Source organism: Saccopteryx bilineata, chromosome 2, assembly GCF_036850765.1.
Source record: "Saccopteryx bilineata isolate mSacBil1 chromosome 2, mSacBil1_pri_phased_curated, whole genome shotgun sequence".
NCBI lineage: Eukaryota > Metazoa > Chordata > Mammalia > Chiroptera > Emballonuridae > Saccopteryx > Saccopteryx bilineata.
The window spans coordinates 60,480,777-60,504,976 of record NC_089491.1 but is presented as its reverse complement, the minus strand read 5'-3'; the positions used below and the strand labels follow the sequence as shown (position 1 = coordinate 60,504,976).

General features: G+C 45.8%; 1 protein-coding gene and 2 pseudogenes across 4 annotated transcripts in view; 2 read left to right on the top strand and 1 right to left on the bottom strand.

Moving 5' to 3' along the window:
• KANK1 (KN motif and ankyrin repeat domains 1) overlaps positions 1–24,200 on the bottom strand; it is a 253,617-nt gene that overhangs the window by 217,635 nt on the left and 11,782 nt on the right. The gene's annotated exons all lie outside the window — the stretch shown is intronic.
• On the top strand, positions 2,301–3,094 carry LOC136322231 (BRI3-binding protein pseudogene; annotated as a pseudogene).
• LOC136322230 (lysine--tRNA ligase pseudogene) lies at positions 18,078–23,290 on the top strand (annotated as a pseudogene).

The window sequence follows — 24,200 nt, the reverse complement described above, 5'->3', positions numbered from 1 at the left end:
TACATAAAAGTTCAGCATTTACTTGTCATTAAATCAAATCTGGCCAACTCAGAAATAGGAAATGCTAGATTTTTGTATGCTAAGACTGCTCAAATTCAAAAGAGAGGTCTCCAAAAATTTCAAGCCAAACTGAAGTTCAAGCCAAACAGGAAGACATTTATGCCTATGGCTTTAAATAACCCTTAAAGTTATCCACATCTGAAAGGCACATACTAGGATATCAATTCTTATGTATTCAGACTGAACACCTTGTCATTAATTTAAACGGTTTGGGTTCTAGCCAACAATTTCTTTTATTAAACAGTGGCAAGAAATTCTTTCAAAGGATATTCTGTCACAAATTACGGTCCTTGGGTTTAAGAAGCAAGAGTTTGGGATTATCAAAAATAGTTTACAAGTATATTAATACTTGTCTAAATGTAATTCAATAGAATAAAAGCCTATAGAGAAACAGCATACAAAAATTACTGTTTCAGAAAACTGATCAAACTAGTAAATTGCATCCGACCTGAAACAACGGTACTGACCTGGCTAAAGTTCAAAAGAAAACCAGCTATAAGCTAACAAACAAATCTCTTTAATAAATGACTTATCTTTGGAAAGTGGTTTTGAATTATTATACACCAATCACTCCCAAAGATTAAAGGGCCTAATAAAAGGTGCAGTTATTGGCCCTGGCTGGCTGGTTCACTGGTAGAGCACTGGCCTGATGTGTGGAGGTTCTGGGTTCAATTTCCAGTCAGGGTAACACAGGAGAAGTAACCATCTGCTTCTCCCTCCACCCCCTTCTCTCTCTTTTCCCCTCCTACAGTCATGGCTCAAATGAGCAAGTTGGCTCTGGATGGTGAAGATGGCTCCAGGGCCTCGCCTCAGGCACTAAAGAAGCTTGGTTGCGGAGCAATGGCGCAGCGGTCCCAAATGGGCAGAGCATCAGCCCCAAAAGGGGGTTGCCAGGTGGATCCCAGTTGGATCCTGGTCAGGGCAAATGCAGGAGTTTGTCTATCTCCCTGCCTCTCACTTAATTAAAAAGAAAAAGTACAGTTACTGTCCAAAAATAATACAAAACAAGTTTTCATTTAGTGAAGGCTTGGAAAGGAGAAAGGAGGGGAAGGGTTGTATTAGTTTACCTACATAATGAAGCAGAGTCACTATCACAACTTAGTTTTTGGCATCCTGGAAACCAAAACAGAAACAGAAAAATTACTTATCCAACTTTCATAACTGGGGGAAAAAAATTAAAAAGTCCCTGTTTATCAGAAAAATACATGTTTTCCTAACAGTGAACTGAAACATACACTTCCTCACAGGAGGGATTCTAAAGGCATAGTGAATCCTGAACAGCAGTTCATTCAACAACAAATATTAACTGCATTCTATCATTAAAGATCTCTGCCATGGGGAAGCCCATAGTCTACTAGAGATGATGGACAATAAACATAATAAGTAAATTACATATTATATTGTACTGCTCATAAAAATTAGAGGATATTTCAAAATGAGTATGAAGCTATATAATATCCCCTTATTTTTGTGAGCAGCGTATTATGCTATGAGACAAAAGGAAAGGGAGAGCTGGATAAGGGACAAAAGTCGCAGGAAAAGGCAGATTATAATCCTGACTGTTCAGGCACTGGGAGGGTAACCTCAGCGAGGACGAAGCATGAGTAAGCATGGAGACAGAAGACTGCTTCAGACAGAGGAAGCACACAGTGGAAGGCCCTAAGGGGAAGCTTGCAAGCAAGTTTGAAGAAGAGCAAGGAGGAATGGGGTGAGAACAGGAAATTAAGAGAGTAAACATGAGACCAGGTCAAGAAAGCCATGGAGTTCACTGTAAAAACTTTTCCTCTTATGAAAACAGGAAGCCAACAGAGCTGGTGTGAGCAGGGACATGCCACCATCTGACTTGTTTTTAAAGGATCATTGTTGAGAATGGACTGCAAAGGCAGTGGCAGGACAACCGATTACGAGGCTACTGCAGTAATCCAGGTTAGCGAGGATGTTAGCGGTGGAAAGCAGAGGGGGAGAAGAAGGTAGTAGGTTCTGGATATATTTCTAAGGCAGAGTCAACAGGACTTGTTAATAGACTGGAGGTAGAGTGCGAGAGAAAGGAGAGTGATGATGACTATACAGTTTTTGGATTTTGCCATCCATCAAGATAAGGGAAGACTTGGGGGGGCGGGAGGGCTGGCGCAGCAGCGGCAGCGGCAGTCACAGGCGCTGCGCGCGGTCCCTGCGGGAGTCGCGGCATCTCCCTGCGGCCCTCAGTCCTCTCCCCGACCCCGCGTCCCTCCGGCCCCGGGATGGGCGCGCGCGCCTCGGGCTAGCCCCAGGCCCGCGCTGGGCTCTTGCTGCTGCTGCTGCTGCTGCAGGGGCTGTTCGGGCTGCTGACCCCAGGAGCGCAGGGGCCGCGGGACCACAGAGAAGAACAGCTACCGTTGCACAGTCAACACCTTCTCGCACAGCATCAGCAGCCTGTTGGGCGAGGACGAAGTGCGCGCTGCTCAGAAGTTCTTGACTAGGCTGACCGAGAGGTTCGTGCTGGGCGTGGACATGTTTGTGGAAACATTGTGGAAAGTCTGGACGAAGGTGTTGGAAGTTCTCGGGCTGGACGTCTTGAACCTGTCCTAGAATCTCAGCGCCACCTTGGTGGCCAGCAGCCAGGCTCGCGCCCTAGTGCTGGTCGGCGTTATCCTGCTGGCCTACTGGTTCCTGTCCTTGACCTTGGGCTTCAGCTTCGGCGCCCTGCACGTGGTGTTCGGGCGCTTCTTCGGATCGTCTGGGTCATCCTGTTCTCCATGTCCCGCGTGTACATCCTGCACAAGTACGAGGGGGAGCCGGAGAACGCATTGCTGCCTCTCTGTTTCGTGGTGGCCATCTGACGGAGCCTACGGGTTTCTACTGGCGGGGCGGCCCCTGCGGCCCCAGCGTGGAGAAGTTGGAGCACCTGAAGCAGGTCAGACTCCTCAACATCTGCCTCAACAGGTGCTCGAGCGCCTTGACTGCACCAACAGCAAGTGACAATCAGCCAGCCGGCTGGGTCCCCTTGCTCCAGCGCCCTCCATCAGAAAACAGAAAAAAAGGATGGCCACGCTGAAACAATCTTAATAAAATGTTCCTGAGCAAGAGGGAGGGTGTGCCCGTCCACCTGGACACTCTTAGGGCGCATTTTATTCCGGGAGGAGGGACCAGCTCGGTGATGTAGAACGATCCCACCGGGTGTCATTAGCGAAAGATCTATTTTTTAAACAAAGGATATAACCATATTAGCTGTATAGTCAGAGGAGCTGATCTGCATAGAGCATCAAGTTAATTTTTTCAAGCATTTAAATACATCTTTTGTGTTTTTTTGTTTGTTTTTAATTTTTAATTTTTTTATTTTTTATTTTTTACAGAGACAGAGAGTGAATCAGAGAGAGGGATAGACAGGGACAGACAGACAGGAATGGAGAGAGATGAGAAGCATCAATCATTAGTTTTTCATTGCGCATTGCAACACCTTAGTTCATTGATTGCTTTCTCATATGTGCCTTGACCGTGGGCCTTCAGCAGACCGAGTAGTCCCTTGCTGGAGCCAGCGACCTTGGGTTCAAGCTGTTGGGCTTTTTGCTCAAACCAGATGAGCCCGCGCTCAAGCTGGCGACCTCGGGGTCTCGAACCTGGGTCCTCTGCATCCCAGTCCGACGCTCTATCCACTGCGCCACCGCCTGGTCAGGCTGTTTGTTTTTTAATAAAGGTAGATCTGAGTCAAGTTTCTTAAAACTTTTACTTGGAGAGGGGTAAGATGATTCTAATTGGACATTTTGGAAAAGTGCAGCGTGTGGTGGTGTCGCCGCGTAGGGATGGGTGGGTGAGGTCTGTGTGCCACTTTCTTGTCTCTAAAAGGTGAGCTTCGTTTTAGGTTGTCCTGGGTTGGCGTTGACCAGATTGGTGAACGTTGTCCTTTCTGAATATAGGCATTTGGGTTTTGTAGATGAAACCAAACATGGTTCCCGGACACCCCAGCCAAGCCCCCCCATCAGTTATATTTCTAAGTGAGGAAATCATTATTTGTAGAACCTGAGATTTCTTTTTGTTTTTCCTTTCCCCTTCTGTACCTGGAGGAATGTTGCTCAGCTCAACATTTTATAATGGAAAAACCAGGAAAAGAAATGTCTTCGGGGTTCGATGCCAAGAGCGACCTGAGTAGGTGCCTGGGCTCGCTGGGGAGTGTCTTGGATGTCCTGCTCTTGCGTTTGGCAGCTGGGCCTCTCTAGCAAAGCTGTGCCCTCAAGGGGCTTTTTGTTTACATGTTGCGTTTTGGTCTGGGTTGACTCAGGGCCTCAGAGGGAAAATATACTGTCGCAGCTAACACCATTCTCAAGTCCACCGCTGCTTATAGAGCGTCTCGGGGGTGAGGGCAGCATACCCAAGGCTTGGAGAAGATCGGAATTGTTTTCCCTGGACTTTTTACAACCCATGGGTTAGATGCTTTCTGTCTGAATTCTGTGGTGCCTTCATTTTAGGTGGTGTCTAGGGGCAGAGAGAGGTCCCAGCAGGGCAGACAACGGTGGGGGTCCTGGACAGCCTTAGACCCAGGGCTGGAGAGAGCGCCCGTCCTAGACACCCAAGCATGTTGGCGTGCACCAGAAAACAGGACCTGGAAGTCCCCACTTTTGCAGAATGTAGTTTTGAAGATTGCTAGGGGTCTCCAGTATTTCCATGGCAGCCCCCCTCCTTGCCCACTTCTGCGCCCTGTGGTCCAGGTATCACACCTGCAATCTCAGTTCTCTGCTGGCTCTTGTGCCACGTTTCTGTGAAGTTGTGTGTTTGTGGTTACAAGTGTCTGGATAACAGAAGCAGATGTTTCTGCGGGTGTTGACGAAACTCCTCTTTTGAAGGTATATGTCGAGGGACCCAGACACTCCAGCCTTTATCTCAGTGCTGGAGTGCATACCTGTTCCCTATGATTTACTTGGGCAAATCTTCACCCATGGGCATTTGAAACCTGTAGTTTTTGGCCGGAAACTTGTTCGGTTTCCAGTACTTTAGATGCTTGTAGGTGGAACTGCTTTAGCACTGGGTACAAATAACTCCAGGGGACGTCCTCCTTGTCCTTATATTTAAATTTTATGTTTACTGCTTTGAGGGTGGGGGACATCAGTCCGTTCCTGTACATGCCCTAACTGGGGATTGAACTGGCAACCTTTGAATTTCTAGATGCTGTTCTAACCAACTGAGCTATCTGGCCAGGACCTCTTTTTTTTTTTTAAAGCTTTTATTTATTGATTTTATGGCGAGGGGGAGGTGACTGGTGGAGCGAGAAGTATCAACTCATAGTTGCTTCACTTGAGTTGTTCATTGATTGCTTGTTGTAGCCTTGACGGGTAAGCCCAAGGTTTCAAGCCAGTAGCCTCGGCGTTCCAGGTTGACACTTGGTTCACTGCGCCACCACAGGTCAGGCTGTCCTCCCTTTTTCTGTATGCATTCGGCATGCCTCAGCGCTAAAGCATGGCTTGGCTTCTGTAGACCAGGGAGAAATTGGCGTATTCTGCACAAAACTTCTCAGTATTAAACTCTCACTGTTCTGGGTATAAATCACTCCATTCCCCATCCCGCCCTTGCCCAGGAAATCTTGAAGGTGCTGGCTTGAGATCTTAGTAGAAAAACCATTTGAACTTTCAGTAAACCCAAGGGAGGCCTCAGAGACTGCAAGCAGAACTGAAAATTGTCGAGAACTTGCACCATCCCTACCCCTATCCTCCATCTCTTTCTTTCTTTTCTCTCTTTTGTAGATGAAAAAATGTATTTTTGTACCATATCTCATACCTTGAAGAGAAGCCTTTTTTATATCTTCAGGGCTGTAGACTATCTTAGCGCCAGCCTTCATTACATTGTGATGTAAGAACGTCCTGTTGAGGACTGCTGTGGACCTGTTACAAATGAAACTCAGTCTTTTCAATGTCTCAATTTGTTGTGTTTGCTTCCCGATACTTCAGTGTCCCCTTAAATACCAAGGACAGAAAATCATCCAGAAAAGGAAGAGGACTGAATGATCTCTTAAATGGCTGCGTTTGTGTGGTTGTTTTGGGATCAACGTGTAGAAGGACCTTTTATTTCACACGCTAGCAAAGATGCTTTTGGGAGCACAAAGCCTTCCCTACACAGAATTTTCTGATACCATTTGGCATTCCCTGCCTTCTGGGGTGTTTTTGCTTCATGTTTCTGTGATACCCCCATATTATTTCCAGGAACAAAGTTGCCACAACAGAATGTCTTGAAAGTTTGCCCTGTGAATTGTGCCTGGGGCTTATTTATAAAGGGGACGGCATCATGACACAGAGGGGTTAATACCATCAAAAGAAGGTATTTAGTTCTCAGGTCTCTGAAGGTTAGAGGCACAGCACACTCAGTGTAAGCAGAGAGAGGAGGGAGACCTGGGGGCTGTGCTGACATCCCCTATTGGGTAAGCGTGCAGGTCAGTCAGGGTCGGTAGTTCAGAGGGTCTTGACTTGGCACGCTCACAGGGGCCCACTGGTGGGACCATGGAAACCACTTTGCTTATTAGTCTGTCTCTGATTCAGCAGCCTTACAGAGAGGTTAGGAAGAACATGTCAGGTAGCCACCACAGACTTAAAAATCCCACAGCGCCTGGCCTGGGGTGGCGCAGTGGACAAAGCATACAGCCTCGACTGGGTTGCCGGTCAGAGGCCCTGGGCTTGCCTGGTCAAGGCACATATGGGAGTTGATGCATCCTGCTCCTCCCCTTTTCTCTCTCTAAAAATGAATAAATAAATAAAAATTAAAAATCCTACATTGCTTCATTTCCACGCTTCCCGCTACATAAGACGCTTTTGTTGAAGGACATCTTCCTTTTGGGTTTGATGCCTGTTACCTTCTCCCTGCTGGGTTTTGAATTGGCTGACTTAACCAAAAGCCCAGCTTTCTGCCACCCAACCTAGCTCATATTAAAAGGAATTCCTGAGACCCTAAGATGTCAAATTGTCCCCCCACCTCAAATTTTATTTTTTTAATAGATCACTATTCGGCAAAGTTTTTGTTTATGGCTATTTAAGTGCTTGGACTCTTACGTCTCATTTGTAAATAACAGAATGATATATTTTTTGCAGGATATAATTCAGTACCCTTAAAATTAGCGTCAGTGTTAGACAGCCATCAATGTGACATACGGTATCGGGGACCAACAGACTCTGGTCAGTGTACTGAGTGAGGTCTGTGCTCCTCTTTCTGGCTGCCTGACACGGAGCAGATACACCAGGACCAGCTTCCCCTTGTGGTGCATCCAAAGCTGATTGTCACCGACATCATCGGCTGAACACCTGTGGCAGCTAGTGGCGTTTTTGGCCATATGTTCCAATGTCTTTCTGCAGATATAAAGACATTTAATAATTGTATTCATTTAATATCTGCATGTGTGTTCAATCTCTTGAGTAGTGTGTAATTACATTGATTTCTTGTGACGGTGGCAGTGATTACGTTCACTCAAATTCAGCAAAGCCATTTCCCCTTTTCCCTCCTCTTTACTGGAAATCATATCCATGAGGTGTGGTAAGCATTGTCAGCAGCGCATTCATGATTCAGTTCATATCTGTGTACCTGGTTATGAATTTGATAGAGCATTTGACACTTAATATAAATCCGTCTGATTTGAATATAGTGGTGTGTGTGTGTGTGTGTGTGTGTGTGTGTTGTACAGTTTAGTCCCTTGAGCCTTGGGAAACTGATTCTACAAATATCATATATAGACATAAATGTATAAGCTTGTGTTTTTTTCTTTCTTTGCAAAGTGATACATTCCTGTTATTTATTAAATAAGTGGCTTTGGTGTTATGTAGAGATATTTGTAGACTGATTTCAGAACAGAATTAAAATATTGTGAAAATTTAAAAAAAAAATAGGGAAGCCTTGTAGGAAAGAGACTGGAAGGAAATCAGAAATTCTGTTTTAGCCATGTTAAGTTGGAGATGGCTGTCAGACATTCAGATGAAGGTATGAGGAGGAAGTTGGACACATAGACCTGGAGCTGGGGAAAGAAGTCAGAGCTGAAGAAGTAAATCTAAGAATAACAAGACTTAAGAGTAACCAAGAGATTGAATGAGGTCACCAAGGGAGTGTCTACAAAAAGAAAAAAATATTAAGGCCTGAGCCCTAGGGTCCTCCAAAAACCTAGGAGATGAAGATCCAGCAAAGGGAACTGAGAAGTGGCCAGTGAGCAAAGAAAACCAGCAGGTGTAGAAAAAGTTAGTATGATCACACTTTACCTTACCCATCAGAACAGCAAAAGGAACAACATCAAGTCAAAGTCCAGGGAAGGCCCTGGCCGGTTGGCCCAGCGGTAGAGCGTCGGCCTGGCATGCGGGGGACCCGGGTTCAACTCCCGGCCAGGGCACACAGGAGAAGCGCCCATTTGCTTCTCCAACCCCCCCCCCCTCCTTCCTCTCTGTCTCTCTCTTCCCCTCCCGCAGCCAAGGCTCCATTGGAGCAAAGATGGCCCGGGCGCTGGGGATGGCTCCTTGGCCTCTGCCCCAGGCGCTAGAGTGGCTCTGGTCTCAGCAGAGCGACGCCCCGGAGGGGCAGAGCATCGCCCCCTGGTGGGTGTGCCCGGTGGATCCCAGTCGGGCGCATGCGGGAGTCTGTCTGACTGTCTCTCCCCGTTTCCAGCTTCAGAAAAGTGCAAAAAAAAAAAAAAAAAAAAAAAAGTCCAGGGAAGATGCTTTGATGGGAAGCTACTGCACAGCAGTCCAGGGGTTTAGCTTTTGGTCAATTCTGACTTGATTACCATAAGCTGTCCACACCAAGAAAGGACAGTAAAGGGAAAGCCAGGGCAGGTTGGAGGCTGGAGGTCAAGAGAGCACAGGCAAGCAAAGCACACACTGCTAGCTCAAGAAGCCCATCACAGTTTGGAGAGTAAGCTGGGCTAGATGCCAGAGTGACTCACTAGGAAATACCAATTCCAAATCCAAAAGTGGCATGCAGTCCCTTTCTGGTCTGCCCCTGAAGTGCCCATTATAGCATTTGCCTTCTGCCAGTTCAATCCCAGCCTCAGTCAGTGGCCCAGAGAACAGGTGCTATGACACACCAGAAGCCCATTCCTCATTAGCAAAAATGCTGGAGAGTCTCTTGTATTGAGTCTGAATACAGGGACAGACCCCAGTACCCCCTGAGCATACAACAAAGGAGATAAGGAAAGCACATAAAGGAGTGTTACCTAGTATTGATTCATATTCTCTCTCTCTCTCTCTACTTAATATAAGCAGGATATAAAGTGTACTTAATATAAGCAAGATATAAAGTTCTATATTTCACAGCTAAGTATAATTGTAATTTTCTATCTTTCTTTGAAAGATTGACTTTGTACTCTTTAAATGATAAGACAGAAATTTCCCAGGAAGGGTACTAGCAATAGCTCAGCAATTTCTTTTGAAGGAAAAATACCAAGGCAGCCTTACCAGTGGTGGTTCAGTGGATAGAGAGCATTGACTGGGACGCTGAAGTCCTAGGTTTGAAACCCCAAGGTCACCAGCTTCAGCAAGGGGTCACTGGCTCAGCGCCCCCCCCCCGCCCCACCAAGGCACATATGAGAAGCAATCAATGACAACTAAGGTGCCACAACTATGAGTTGATACTTCTCATTTCTCTCCTTTCCTGTCTGCCTGCCGCCCCCATACCTTGCTTCTCTCATTTAAAACAAAAAAAGTCAAAGTAATAAGAGTAATTTGTTTTTTTCCAGTGAGAAGAGGGGAGGCAGAAACAGACTCCTGCATGCACCCCAACCAAGATCCACCCAGCAAGCCCACTAGGGGGTGATGCTCTCTGCCCATCTGGGGTGTTGCTCCACTGCTCAGCAACCAAGCTCTTCTTAGCGCTTAAGATGGAAGCCCTGGCCAGTTGGCTCAGCGGTAGAGCATCGGCCTAGCGTGCGGAGGACCCGGGTTCGATTCCCGGCCAGGGCACACAGGAGAAGCACCCATTTGCTTCTCCACCCCTCCGCCGCGCTTTCCTCTCTGTCTCTCTCTTCCCCTCCCGCAGCGAGGCTCCATTAAAGCAAAGATGGCCCAGGCGCTGGGGATGGCTCTGTGGCCTCTGCCTCAGGCGCTAGAGTGGCTCTGGTCGCAACATGGCGACGCCCAGGATGGGCAGAGCATCGCCCCCTGGTGGGCAGAGCGTTGCCCCATGGTGGGCGTGCCGGGTGGATCCTGGTCGGGCGCATGCGGGAGTCTGTCTGACTGTCTCTCCCTGTTTCCAGCTTCAGAAAAATGAAAAAAAAAAAAAAAGATGGAGGCCATGCAGCCATCCTCAGCTCCAGGGGCCAACTCGCTCCAATCAAGTCATGGCTGCAGGAGGGGAAGAGAGGAAAAGAGAGAGAAGCGAGAGAGGGAAGGGTAAAGAAGCAAATGGGCACTTCTCCTACGTGCCCTGACTGGGAATCAAACCAGGGACATCCACACGCCAGGCTGACACTTTACCACTGAGCCAACCGAACAGGGCCAGGAGTAATTTCTTGATTAAAATACAGGTCTAGACCTTTGAGAAACAATGAATGGAAAGTTACCAAATTGTGGGTACAGCTTCTCAGCTCATAAAATATTAATCAGTCCTATATATAAAAATCAGACCCTGTTTTTCATATCTAGGCAGATTTCTGAAGCATAACCTTTTCAAAATAAACCCTGAAATATAGATTTAATCAATTCTAAAAATTGTTTCTGCATCAGTATACAGGCCATTAAACCTCTTTGAATTAAATACAGTTTGCTATTGTGCTAGATTATGTTGTTGTTTCAATTCTTCGCTGCTGTCCCCATAAAAGGATTATACCTCCCACTGTCAAGTGACATGGCGTCTCCAGATGGAAGAATTAATTATATGGCCACACTTCATTGCTGACAGGCTTAGCCGTATGACTTGCTTCAGCAATTGGTCATTTCTGTTCTTACCCTTTCTTACTCTCATGAGATTAATGTCCCAGACTGGGGTGGCTCATTCAGCCTGGATCTAGAGTAAAGGAGACCCTTGGGGCAGAGCCACAGTGGTCATGTTAATGTGAACAAGAAATAATATTTTCTTAATTTAAGCCACTAAGCATCTAAGCTGAGAAATGACACCAACACTTTGTTTGTTTGTTTTTGTATTTTTTCTGAAGCTGGAAACAGGGAGAGACAGTCAGACAGACTCCGCATGCGCCCGACCGGGATCCACCCGGCACACCCACCAGGGGCAACGCTCTGCCCACCAGGGGGCGATGCTCTGCCCCTCCGGGGCGTAGCTCTGCCACAACCAGAGCCACTCTAGCGCCTGGGGCAGAGGCCAAGGAGCCATCCCCAGCGCCTGGGCCATCTTTGCTCCAATGGAGCCTTGGCTGCGGGAGGGGAAGAGAGAGACATAGAGGAAGGAGGGGGGGGGGTGGAGAAGCAAATGGACACTTCTCCTATGTGCCCTGGCCGGGAATCGAACCCAGGTCCCCCGCACGCCAGGCCGATGCTCTACTGCTGAGCCAACCAGCCAGAGCTACTTTTTTTTTTTTTTTTTAAACAGAGACAGAGAGAGAGAGTCAGAGAGAGGGACAGATAGGGACAGACAGGCAGAAACAAAGAGAAATGAGAAGCATCAATCATCATTTTTTCGTTGCGACACCTTAGTTGTTCATTGATTGCTTTCTCATATGCACCTTGACCATGGGGCTACAGCAGACCGAGTAACCCCTTGCTCAAGCCAGCGACCTTGGGACCAAGCTGGTGAGCTTTGCTCAAACCAGATGAGCCTGTGTAAAGCCAGAAGCCAAGGCCAAGGCCACTATCAAAGCAGCCTTCTGGCCTATGCAGGTTCGCATTGGATTCGGACAGTCGGTAAAGAAACCATGGAGCCAAAAACTGGTGGGCCATAGTCTTTCATTCTAGCTTGCACCCGGCGGGCAAGTAAAAATACACACTGGGCTCCAAAACCCAGTCACACTCAGTGCTCACAAAGCCACTGACTTATCCGAGTTTCCTAGAATCAAAGGTTTCTAGCTCACCAGCCTTATTCTCCTCAGTTCCCCATCTCCTTCCTTATCCCAGATACAAACTCTACACAAACTGGCATCTCACTCAGCGCTCCGCCATCTTGGCTGCTTCTCCTGGCCTTCTCCACGTGGCCTCCTCCCGCTGCTGGCTCTATTCTCTCTGCTCTCTCATGCTAACCTCAGGAACCAAGAGGCAAACTCCCGTTTTGCCCCCATTTTATATTGTAGCTTCACAACCTCTAATCCAATATACATAATAGGGAAGTCTCTAATACAAAGTCACTTCTCTGAGGCATGATTGGATTGAACCGCCCCACATCAAAAAGGGTGGGAAAGGCTTAATCCCAAAACCAAGCCTCAGGCTACAACAATTCTCAACACACATTAATATCACCTGGGCAATGGCCTCTTTAACAAAGTGAGCATAATACATTTTATCTGCCCAATAGCCTGCATTCAAACTGGTGACCTCGGGGTCTCAAACCTGGGTCTTCTGCATCCCAGTTCAATGCTCTATCTACTGCGCCACCACCCGGTCAGGCCACTTTATTTTTTTTTTAAATGTTTTCATGCTCAATGAAATGATCAACGCCTAGAGCCGCCTAATGAAGGTAGAGGCACATGTAGGTCTTACTGCCAATAAATTTTCAGGCTAGCCACCTGCATAACAAATAAAATAAACTTAAAATAACATCTGTCTTTTTCTAATTGAAGTTTTTGTCTTATAAATATATGCTATAGGAAGAAGGGGAAAACTTAAGTTACTGACCTTTAGAAGACCTTCTTGAGAACAATAGTAGACTCAAAGAAGATAAAGTTCAACAGCTCACCCTTGCACAGCCATGTAATTAATCTCTAACTGATGTGGGGATAAAACCAGAATCAAGGTTATAAACTTAACCTGCATACCAGTCTCCTAGCAAAACAAGGAAATATCATTTGCCTGGGATTTTATTGGATGTAGAAATCATTCCCCCCATAAAATTAAGGTTCACTTTAACTTTTTAGTATTAATCCTTGCCTGGAAATCTTATTAATAAGACCTGGGCACATACACCTAGGAGTGTGTTGGGCAGATAAAATGTATTATGCTCACTTTGTTAAAGATGGCGCTGCCCACGTGGAGGCTGTTACCCAGGTGATATTAATGTGTGTTGAGGGCGGGCTGTGGGCAGGCAGGATCCTTGGAGCCTGGGGCTTGGTTTTGGGATTAAGCCTTTCCCACCCTTTTTGATGTGGGGTGGTACAATCCCATCATGCCCCAGATAAGTGACTTTGTAAGAGACTTCCCTATTTTGCATATTGGATTAAAGGTTTTGATGTCTATACTATAAAATGGGGGCAGAACGGGAGCTTGTGCTCTTGGTTCCTGAGATTATCATTAGAGGAGAGAGCAGAAAGAGGCCATGTGGCCAGGAGAAGCAGCCAAGATGGCAGAGTGCTGAGAGAGAAGCCAGTTTGTGCAGTTTGTGCAGGGAGAAGGAAGGAGATGGGGAACAGAGGTGAATAAATCTGATGAGCTGGAAACCTTTGATTCTAGGAAACTCGGATAAATCAGTAGCTTTGTGAGCACTGAATGTGAGTGGGTTTTGGAGCCCAGTGTGTGTTTTTTACTTGCCCGCTGGGTGCAAGCTAAGATTAAAAATGAAGGCCCCTCAGTTCTCGGCTCCGTTGTTTCTTTTTTTTTTTTTTGTATTTTTCTGAAACTGGAAACGGGGAGAGACAGTCAGTCAGACTCCCACATGCGCCCGACCGGGATCCACCCGGCACGCCCACCAGTGGGCGACGCTCTGCCCACCAGGGGGCGATGCTCTGTTGTGACCAGAGCCACTCCAGCGCCTGGGGCAGTGGCCAAGGAGCCATCCCCAGTGCCCGGGCCATCTTTGCTCCAATGGAGCCTCGGCTGCGGGAGGGGAAGAGAGAGACAGAGAGGAAGGAGAGGGGGTGGGGTGGAGAAGCAGATGGGCGCTTCTCCTGTGTGCCCTGGCCGGGAATCGAACCTGGGACCTCTTGCACGCCAGGCCGACGCTCTACCACTGAGCCAACCGGCCAGGGCCGGCTCTGTTGTTTCTTTACCGACTGTCCGAATCCAATGCGAACCTGCATGGGCCAGGCGGCTGTAGTGGTGGCCGTGGCTACTAGCTTTACAGAGTGAAAGTACTGAGGTATGGGATATGCAATTGTTCAGCTTTATACAGTAGTCCAAATAATTCTCCAAAGATTTTCTATCAATTTATACTTCTACCAGCAGTATGTGAATGTCTGAGCTTTTCTGTACTCTGTTAATGTTTTTATTCTATTTTTTTAATTTTAGCCATCAGTGTGGGTATATATTGGTATTTTATAGGTTTTCTTCTTGTTGTTTTGAGCAAGAGAGAGCTGGAGGGACTGACGGACAGACAGGAAGGGAGAGATGAGAAGTATCAATTCTTTGTTGTGGCACTTTAGTTGTTCATTGATTGCTTTCTCATATGTGCCTTGACGGGGGTGGGGGGATTCAGCCGATAGCCAGTGACCCCTTGCTCAAGCCAGCGACCATGGATGGGGTCATGTCTATGATCCTACACTCAAGCCTGTGACCCTGCACTCAGGCTTGAGATCCCGGGCTCAAGCCAGATGAGCCCACACTCAAGCTGGCAACATATAGTAATTTTAATTTGCATTTTCCTTATGACCTTTTCTCTTTTTAAAATTAGGTCTTTTGTTTTTTATTTATTTGTAGCTGTTCTGCACAAGTTGTTTGTTGGATGAGGTTAGTCAAATAAGTTTGTAAATATGAGGTATATGTTTGCTCGCTTATAGTTTGTATTGGGTGTGGGGGACGGGCTGTAAACTGGCAAGGTCCTCATAGCCTGAGGCTTAGCTTTAAGACTAAGCCTTTCCCACCCTTTTAATACTAAGATCTTTTCAACATCCTTCTAATACTAAGATCTTCTCAAAACTAAGCTTTTCCCCACACCCTTAACTGTTGCATGATGTAGGGTGGTGCACTCTCATAAGGAATCCCATTATGCCTCAGATAAGTGACTTTGTAATCAGAGACTTCCTTATTTGTATATTGGTTTAAAGGCTTTAATTTTCTACACTATAAAATGAAGCAGACCAGGGGCTCTCATTAGCTCAGTTCCTGCCATCAGCATTGCAGAGGAGAGGCAGCCAAGATGGCGGAGTGCTGAAGGAGAAGCCAGTTTGTGCACAGTTTATGCAGAGAGAAGGAGATGGGGAACAGAGGTGAATAAGGCTGGTGAGGTAGAAACCTTTCATTCTTGGGAATACTCGGATGAGTCAGTGGCTTTGGGAGCCCTGAATGGAAAAAGAAGTGTTTTTCCACTGTGTGAATTTCTCACCCTCTGGGTACAAGCTAGGATTAAAGGTAATGGCCCATCAGTTCTTGGCTCCGTTGTTTCATTACCATCTGTCCGAATCAAATGCGAACCTGCATTGGCGTACCTGGCTACTGGCCATACAGATGACAAATATATTCTACTTTGTGATTTGCCTTTTCACTCTCAATTTGCACTGCTGAATGAAAGTTCTTAATTTGTAATGAATGCAAGAGGCAAAATAGTACACATTGCTGTGAGAAATAGACCAATTATATACAGCCACTGATTTAAATGAAAGTTAACCTATATGGGGCCCAGCCTTAGCATAGGCCATAGGCTACAAATACAGTTACTATCCTCACTTTCCCAAGCTTCAGATACAAGGACTCACCAATTTAACAACCAGTAGTGTAACCACAGTTTATTAAGTGATTTATGCATTATACCTTGGAAACATTGTTATAAATAGTAAATGGTTTGCAATACCAGCCCTGAAAATCCCACAGCATGCTTCCAGCACAGCTCAGCATAACCAGCTGTCCTGTAGTTCCCACAAGAAATGTTCTCCCTTAGACAAGTACCCAACACCTCAACAACTTCCCAGCAAACAGTGGAAGTGTCCTTGACCTGGGGCAGCAGGAGGAGCAACAAGCTTCTCTTTGAGTGACCAGATTCCAACAAAAACAAAGTTTGAGTAAGGTTCACACATCTATCAATCACCCCCCTGATCCTCTCAGCTCCTCTGGGCACTCTCTCTCTTACCCCCATGTCATAGGCAGAGAAATTGATGCTCACAAAAATTAGGGGATATTTCAAGATGAATATGAAGTGATTAAAAATTTTTTGATTTTTTTTTTATTAAACAAGAACATCAGAAAAGCAAACAAGTCAAAGTTTGATGATGCAAATGAGATGCAAAACCAACTTTTATTTCATTGGTGGAAATGCACTATACAGGCTGAAAGTACTGGAGTATCTGCACGGTCCCTGGTCCCCTAATTTTTGTGAGCAGTGTATTATTTTGCTCAGCCAAAATGGTGGAAGAGCTTGAAGAGAAGGAAGAAGGGCAGTGGAGTTCCACGAGCTGGGATTTCCCCCTGGACCCAGGTCCCTGAGCCCTTCCACGGGCACCCAGAGTTCTCCTTCCATCCCCTATGGCAGGGGTCCCCAAACTACAGCCCGCGGGCCACATTCGGCCCCCTGAGGCCATTTATCCGGCCCCGCCACACTTCTGGAAGGGGCACCTCTTTCACTGGTGGTCAGTGAGAGGAGCATAGTTCCCATTGAAATACTAGTCAGTTTGTTGATTTAAATTTACTTGTTCTTCATTTTAAATATTGTATTTGTTCCCGTTTTGTTTTTTTACTTTAAAATAAGATATGTGCCGTGTGCACAGGGATTTGTTCATATTTTTATAGTCCGGCCCTCCAACGGTCTGAGGGACAGTGAACTGGCCCCCTGTGTAAAAAATTTTGGGACCCCTGCCCTATGGGCTACCTGAGCTCACAGCACTCTCTCTTCCTCAGGCCATAAGCAAACAGGACACCTCTTTTAAGGATTTTTTCACAAGAAGTTTTAGTCAGGAAATACTCTATCCTGAGTATTCCTTCCGTTATCTTCCCTCCCTACTCCCTCACCTCCCCCCACGAGATGCACTTAAACACAATGGCCTAATGACACTGATGTTTCCTTTCAGACAAACAGAGGCAGAGGAAACATGCCTGGCAGGAAGGCGTAGTTATGACTCTACAGTGTCTGCCATATTGAACCTCCTCCCTTCAATATGACCAGGCTAAATATAAAGGTAAAAATTGGAGAAGAAACAGGAAAGAAAAATCTCTTCTGGGTCACTGAGGGTCAAAAAAGGAAAAGGAGATGCTCAGGATGGAGCCATTTCCGGGGACTTCGCACCCTGAACCCGGCCTGGGACCCAGGCTTAAACACAGCAGTCACACGTGAGTAACAGCTGTATTGTGGATACAGCTGTATCAGGTATACAGGTGAGCACAGTCAATGGGTCAGACAGGACGTGAGGCCAGGGGTTCACAACTCTTTTTCCCTGAAAGAACATGATTCATAAACTATAAACTTCAAGCCCCTAAACTGTTTCCTCCCTTTGCAAGGAAAGTTGACAACAGCAGGAATGAATGCAGTTTTTTCCATCATCCTAAAGCAAATACAGTACCTTATTGAACTGTTATGGGCTAAGAGTCCTAAAGGTCTTCTTTCACTCATTCCTGACTTTAAGAGGTGAGCCACCAGCATTCCCTTCCAAATACCGAGCAGACCTGAGCCCTACACGGGTGCTTTGGTTCTCAGGGAGGTGTGAGAAATCTCTATGAGCACATGGGACTCCATGAAAGGAAAACAAAGGCCTTCCAATTAGGCTGTCTTAGTTTCCATGAGCATCCAAATAAAAGCCTTTTGTTTCCAGAGGTTAGCTAACAGAACTCCTCCTCCTCCTCCACCACCACCACTACTCCAAAAAAGGAAAGAAATAATTATCTTTCTCTATTAACCTCAAAATTTATTAAACCTTTCCTGGAAAAAAAAATAAACAGAGTCCGCCAAATTTGGGGAGGATAATTTACAGTACCACAGTACCCTTATGGCTCTAAGTTCACACACACCAAAAGGTGTGATCAAGAACAAACACCAGACTCACACACACTTACCTGGCAGGCAGAGTCAAATCTTGTTAGAACAAGTCTCTTTATAACCAAAATTTTAAACTTTCACTGACAGAAAGCAGCATGGGAATCCAGATCACCTACAGGACAGGCTACCATGCAGTGGGCACCCACAGCGCAGTAACTGGTACCACCTTCCTGCAGAGCTGGCAGCCTCAGTTCACTACTAATAAGATGATATTCACCCAGCAGCTATGTTTTGAATCCTGTGAAGTATAACCTAGTTACTCCCCTCCCACCTGACCACTCATGAAAAGCCCTGCTAGTCCTCAAGTCTCTGCACCGTACCTCTCCTCACACTGCTGTCATTCCAGCCCAATGAACAATTCTCTGAGTCCACTCTAGAACCGTAACTGCTTCTCTTTCCTCTCCCTCCCCAGTAACTTTTATTAGAACACAAGTTCATACGATTTCATTAGAGGAATAACAGTAAATTCCCTCAACTTAAATAAAAAAGTTTTCAATATACAAAATTTTCATATCAGTAACTGTTATGAAACTGTTCCAGTAACAGTAACTGTCACTGAAACTTCTCCTTGATAGGGATTCAGTAAACTCTCTTCCCACACCTACATTATAATTCTGAAAGAAGATCAAAGTGTGGTGTCTCCCAAGGCCGAGAAATCTTCTGTCCTCAAGGTCAGAAGCCTGGATTCATCAGACACATTAGGTTGGCCATCCAGGATTTAATCTCACCACTAAGAGCCCACACAGGCCTTACCTGTGGTGGCACAGTAGATAAAGCACCGACCTGGAACACTGAGGTTGCCAGTTTGAAACCCGAGGCCTGCCCAGTCAAAGGGATTAATGCTTCCTGCTCCTCCCCATTTCTCTCTCTCTTATAATAAATTAATATTTAAAAAGGCCACACAGTACCCACAAATACCTTAAAGATATTTAAGATCTATCAAAACCAAGATCTATCCCTTGATCAGCAACCTCTAATAATATGTAAGGGAAGATGGAAGGAGCATATACCCTGAACCAGTACAACACTAGGTTGCATTCTTAAAGACGCATACAGTCCTTAAAAAGAAACAAGAAGATAAAATAAGTGCCCTAAACAGAAGTTGAAGGAAGAAATTTCAAAGGGCCAACGGCAAATAAACCAAAACAAAATCAAGCACACAGAATCATACACTAAAGTTTCGTAAGTACTCATTTCAGAAAGGGCAACGCTGTGCCTGACCTGTGGTGGCGCAGTGGATAAAGCGTCGACCTGGAAATACTGAGGTTGCCGGTTCGAAACCCTGGGCTTGCCTGGTCAAGGCACATATGGGAGTTGATGCTTCCAGCTCCTCCTCACCTTCTCTCTCTCTCTCTCCCTCTCTGTCTCTCTCTCTCCCTTTCTCTCTCCTCTCTAAAATGAAAAAAAAAAGGGCAATGCCTTTTCACACTGTTACTGAAACTTCACAATATCCAACTTATTCCTGTGTTAACAACCCTTTTCTTTTTTTTTTCCTTTTAAAAATTATGCTCCATGAAGCGCCCATCTGCTTCTCCACCCCTCCCTCTCTCCTTCCTCTCTGTCTCTCTCTTCCCCTCCCGCAGCCGAGGCTCCATTGGAGCAAAGATGGCCCGGGCGCTGGGGATGGCTCCTTGGCCTCTGCCCCAGGCGCTAGAGTGGCTCTGGTCACAAGAGAGCGACGCCCCAGAGGGGCAGAGCATTGCCCCCTGGTGAGCGTGCCGGGTGGATCCCGGTCGGGCGCATGCGGGAGTCTGTCTGACTGTCTCTCCCCGTTTCCAGCTTCAGAAAAATACAAAAAAAAAAAAATTATGCTCCATGATTCCATACATAGGTTGGACATAAAAATGAGACTAAGAGACATGGATAAGAGGGAGGGGCACAAAGAAAACCAGATAGAAGGGGACAGAAGACAATTTGACTTTGCATGATGGGTATGCAACATAATCAACCATCAAAATAACCTGGAGATGTTTTCTCTGAACATATATATCCTGATTTATTAATGTCACCCCATTAAAATTAATAAAAAAAAAATTGCCCTGGCCGGTGGCTCAGTGGTAGAGCATCGGCCTAGCGTGCGGAGGACCCGGGTTCGATTCCCGGCCAGGGCACACAGGAGAAGCGCCCATTTGCTTCTCCACCCCTCCGCCGCACTTTCCTCTCTGTCTCTCTCTTCCCCTCCCGCAGCCGAGGCTCCATTGGAGCAAAGATGGCCCGGGTGCTGGGGATGGCTCTGTGGCCTCTTTCCCAGGCGCTAGAGCGGCTCTGGTCGCAACATGGCGACGCCCAGGATGGGCAGAGCATCGCCCCCTGGTGGGCAGAGCATCGCCCCTGGTGGGCGTGCCAGGTGGATCCCGGTCGGGCGCATGCGGGAGTCTGTCTGACTGTCTCTCCCTGTTTCCAGCTTCAGAAAAATGAAAAAAAAAAAAAAAAAGAAAAATAAAAAAAAATTATGCTCCAAGATTTCAAATTTTTACATTTTCGTGTGGAAATTTAAGTCCTGGCCAACTACAGAGTGTGACTCAGACCAAGTCCCATCTAAAAATATCACAGTGAATAGCAAATATCAATAATTGATTTAGCAAGTTAGAAAGTTGAAAGAGTAAGACAATATAAGCAGAATTTCAGTCTTCAAAAATACTGGAGACCCATTCTTAGAACCAGTAGAGTTTATTCATAAACTTCTGTTCTTTAAACTTCTATTAGTAAATCCCTTGAGATGCATTTTCCACCAAATTTTTAAAAAACCCAAGAAATTAATTTAATAGCACGGATAAACAGAAAAACTGGACCAATTTCAAAATTTATGTAAAGTCTCTAGGTGAATTCTGTAACTGGTCTAGCTTTTCTATCTCACTATGCTATCAAATAAAAAGAGTGTAGGCCCTAAGGCACTCATTTTCACTAGTCTGAAGAATTCATTAACACACATTTACCCAACTGGTTAAAATAAGACAAGAGATACTAACAAGTATTGAGTAGAATATGGAGCAACTGAAACTCACACGCCACTGTTGGGAATAAACCCTCTTTGGCAGACTCGACTACAGCTAAACTGTGTGGCCCAACAACTCCTCATAAACCAGATACCCTGCTTCCCCGGAAATAAGACATCCCTCGAAAATAAGACCTAGTGCAATTTTTCTCAAGCTTAGAAATATAAGGCCTCCCCTGAAAATAAGACCTAGCGTGTCTTTAGGAGCAAAATTTAATATAAGACACTGTCTTATTTCCAGGGAAATGGTACATTGTTGTACATGGAAATAGAGTCACAAGAAATTCTTGATGGAATTCAGAGTTTGGCTGGTTATGCTGATGTTTGTGATGACATGACTACAGTATATTAATAAATGTTGATTTTTTTTTTGTTCAACAATAAATGTGAATTCTTGTTCATAGAAAAATAAGACATTCCCTGAAAATAAGACCTACCGCGTCTTTAGGAGCAAAAATTAATATGACACTGTCTTATTTTCAGGGAAACACGGTACATACTCAAATAAATGTATACATATGTTCACCAAAAAGCATGCACAAACGTGTTCATGACAGCCTGACCAGGCGGTGGCGCAGTGGATAGAATATAGGCCTGGGACGCTGAGGAACCCACATTGGAAACCCTGAGGGCACTAGCTTGAGTGCGGGCTCACCAGCTTGAGTGCAGGGTTGCTGGCTTGAGCGTGGAATCACAGACATGACCTCATGGTGGCTGGCTTGAGCCCAAAGGTCACTGGCTTGAGCAAGGGGTCACTCGCTCTGCTTTAGCCCTCTGGTCAAGGCACATATGAGAAAGCAATCAGCCTGACCTGTGGTGGCGTAGTGGATAAAGCATTGACCTGAAAATGCTGAGGTCACCGGTTCGAAACCCTGGGCTTGCCTGGTCAAGGCACATATGGGAGTTGATGCTTCCAGCTCCTCCCCCCCTCCATCTCTCCTCTCTCTCTCTCTCTTTCTCTCTCTCTGTCTCTCCCTCTCCTCTCTAAAATGAAAAAAAAAAAATAACTTCTCAAAAAAAAAAACAAAAAACGAAAGCAATCAATGAACAACTAAGGTGGCACAACAAAGAATTGATGCTTCTCATCTCTATCCCTTCCTATCTGTCCCTATCTGTCCCTCTCTGTCTGTCGCAAAAAAACAAAACAAAACAAAAAATACCAACTTGATTTCTACTTTTGCTCTAGTTTTTCATGTTTCTTCCAAGGTCAAAGGATAAAGCAGTCAGAATTACCAACAGAAATATGAACAAATTCAACCAGAAATGTAATGCAGATATCAAAATCCACAGTCTTTGCCTCTAATCAAGCCAAATTACATATGTCAAAAGGACTTATATCTACAATTTGCAATAAATGTAAATGCACCTAGATTTGATCATGAATGACTTTGTAAGGCAAAACGTTATCTTCCAGCCTGACCTGTGGTGGTATAGTAGATAAAGCATCAACCTGGAATACTAAGGTCACAGGTTCGAAACCCTGGGCTTGCACCTATGAGAAGCAACTACTACAAGTTGATGTTTCCCGATCTTCCCCACCCCCCTCTCCCCTCTCTAAAATCAATAAATAAAAATCTCTTTTAAAAAAAAAGTTATCCACTCTAACATCATAAAATGTATAAGAAGTTTCTTGGATACACTGGGATTCCTAGAGATTAAAACTGCCAAGATAAACATCATCCCAAGAGGACCTGTGCCCAAGCCTCTTACCACCTATCACAATGAGCTGGACATGAATTTATACATGACAACTGCTCCAGAACTGTACCGTAGGATGCTGGCTGGTGGCATGTTTGGGTTTAGGAAATTGCACACCAGTTCCAGAATAAAGGAACCAATCTGATTCACAATCCTGAGTTCACTACCTGTGGTCCTACATGGCCTACACAGACCATCATGATTTCACAGAAATCACAGAGATGATGATTTCATGGATGGCGAAGCATATTACACGAGATTACAAAGTCAGCTACCATCCAGATGGCTTGGAAGGCCAAGCCTAGGAAGCTGACTTCATTCCACCCTTCCAGCAATCAGCATCAAGGAGCTTGAGAGAAAGCCCTGGGGACTGAAAAAAGTAACACAATTCTTGATATCTGTGTGGCAAAAGCTGCTGAATGCCCTCCACCTGGGACGAGAGACAGGATCCTTGATAAGCTTGGAGTGTCATACATCAATCCTAAATTCATCCATGATCACTCCCAGATAATGAGCACTTTAGCCAAACAGCACTGCTCTGAAGGGGATCTGACTGAGCGCTTTGAGCTGTTTGTCAGAAGAAGGAAACACACAGTGCCTACAAGAGCTGAATGATTCCATGGGGCACCAGCAGCTTAAAACGTTTTTCATTAATTTTAGAGCGCAAGGAAGGGAGAAAGAGGGAGAAACATCGATTTGTTGTTCCACTTATTTATGCCTTTGTTGGTGGATTCTTGTATGTGCCCTGACCAGGGATTGAACCTGTAACCTTGCCATGTAAGAATGATGCTCCAACCTACTAAGGTAACAGAGGAGGGAAACAGATTTTTGAAGAACAGGCCAAAGCCACTGGCAATGATGTTCATAGATGTTGAGGGATGAGCCCCACAGCTGACTGGGGCATGAGCATCAACCAAGTCACCATGTTTCTTAGACTCCAGTAACATCAAGAAAGTACTTCTGTTTCCAGCACTGAATGCTGAAGACAAGAAGGAAAATGTAGCAACTGCTGAGACCATGGCAAGCACAACAGCTGACACTACTGTCTAGAAAATAGTAGCTGCAAGTCACATAACTCAGGCATCTGTGCATTTCTACAAAAGATCAAGGACTGCAAAAGAACTCTTTTATGTTGCTATCCATTGACTACTGCAGCTCAGCCACCAGAAGAGAAAAAAAGAATTAAGAAATTTCTTTTTACTCCTTGTTAGCAAATAAACCATTTGTTACTTTAAAAAATAATAGTAAACCAACAAGAACAGAGATTCTTGGCCCTGGCCGGTTGGCTCAGCGGTAGAGCTTCGGCCTAGCGTGCGGAGGACCCGGGTTCGATTCCCGGCCAGGGCACACAGGAGAAGCGCCCATTTGCTTCTCCACCCCTCCGCCGCGCTTTCCTCTCTGTCTCTCTCTTCCCCTCCCGCAGCCAAGGCTCCATTGGAGCAAAGATGGCCCGGGCGCTGGGGATGGCTCTGTGGCCTCTGCCTCAGGCGCTAGAGTGGCTCTGGTCGCAACATGGCGACGCCCA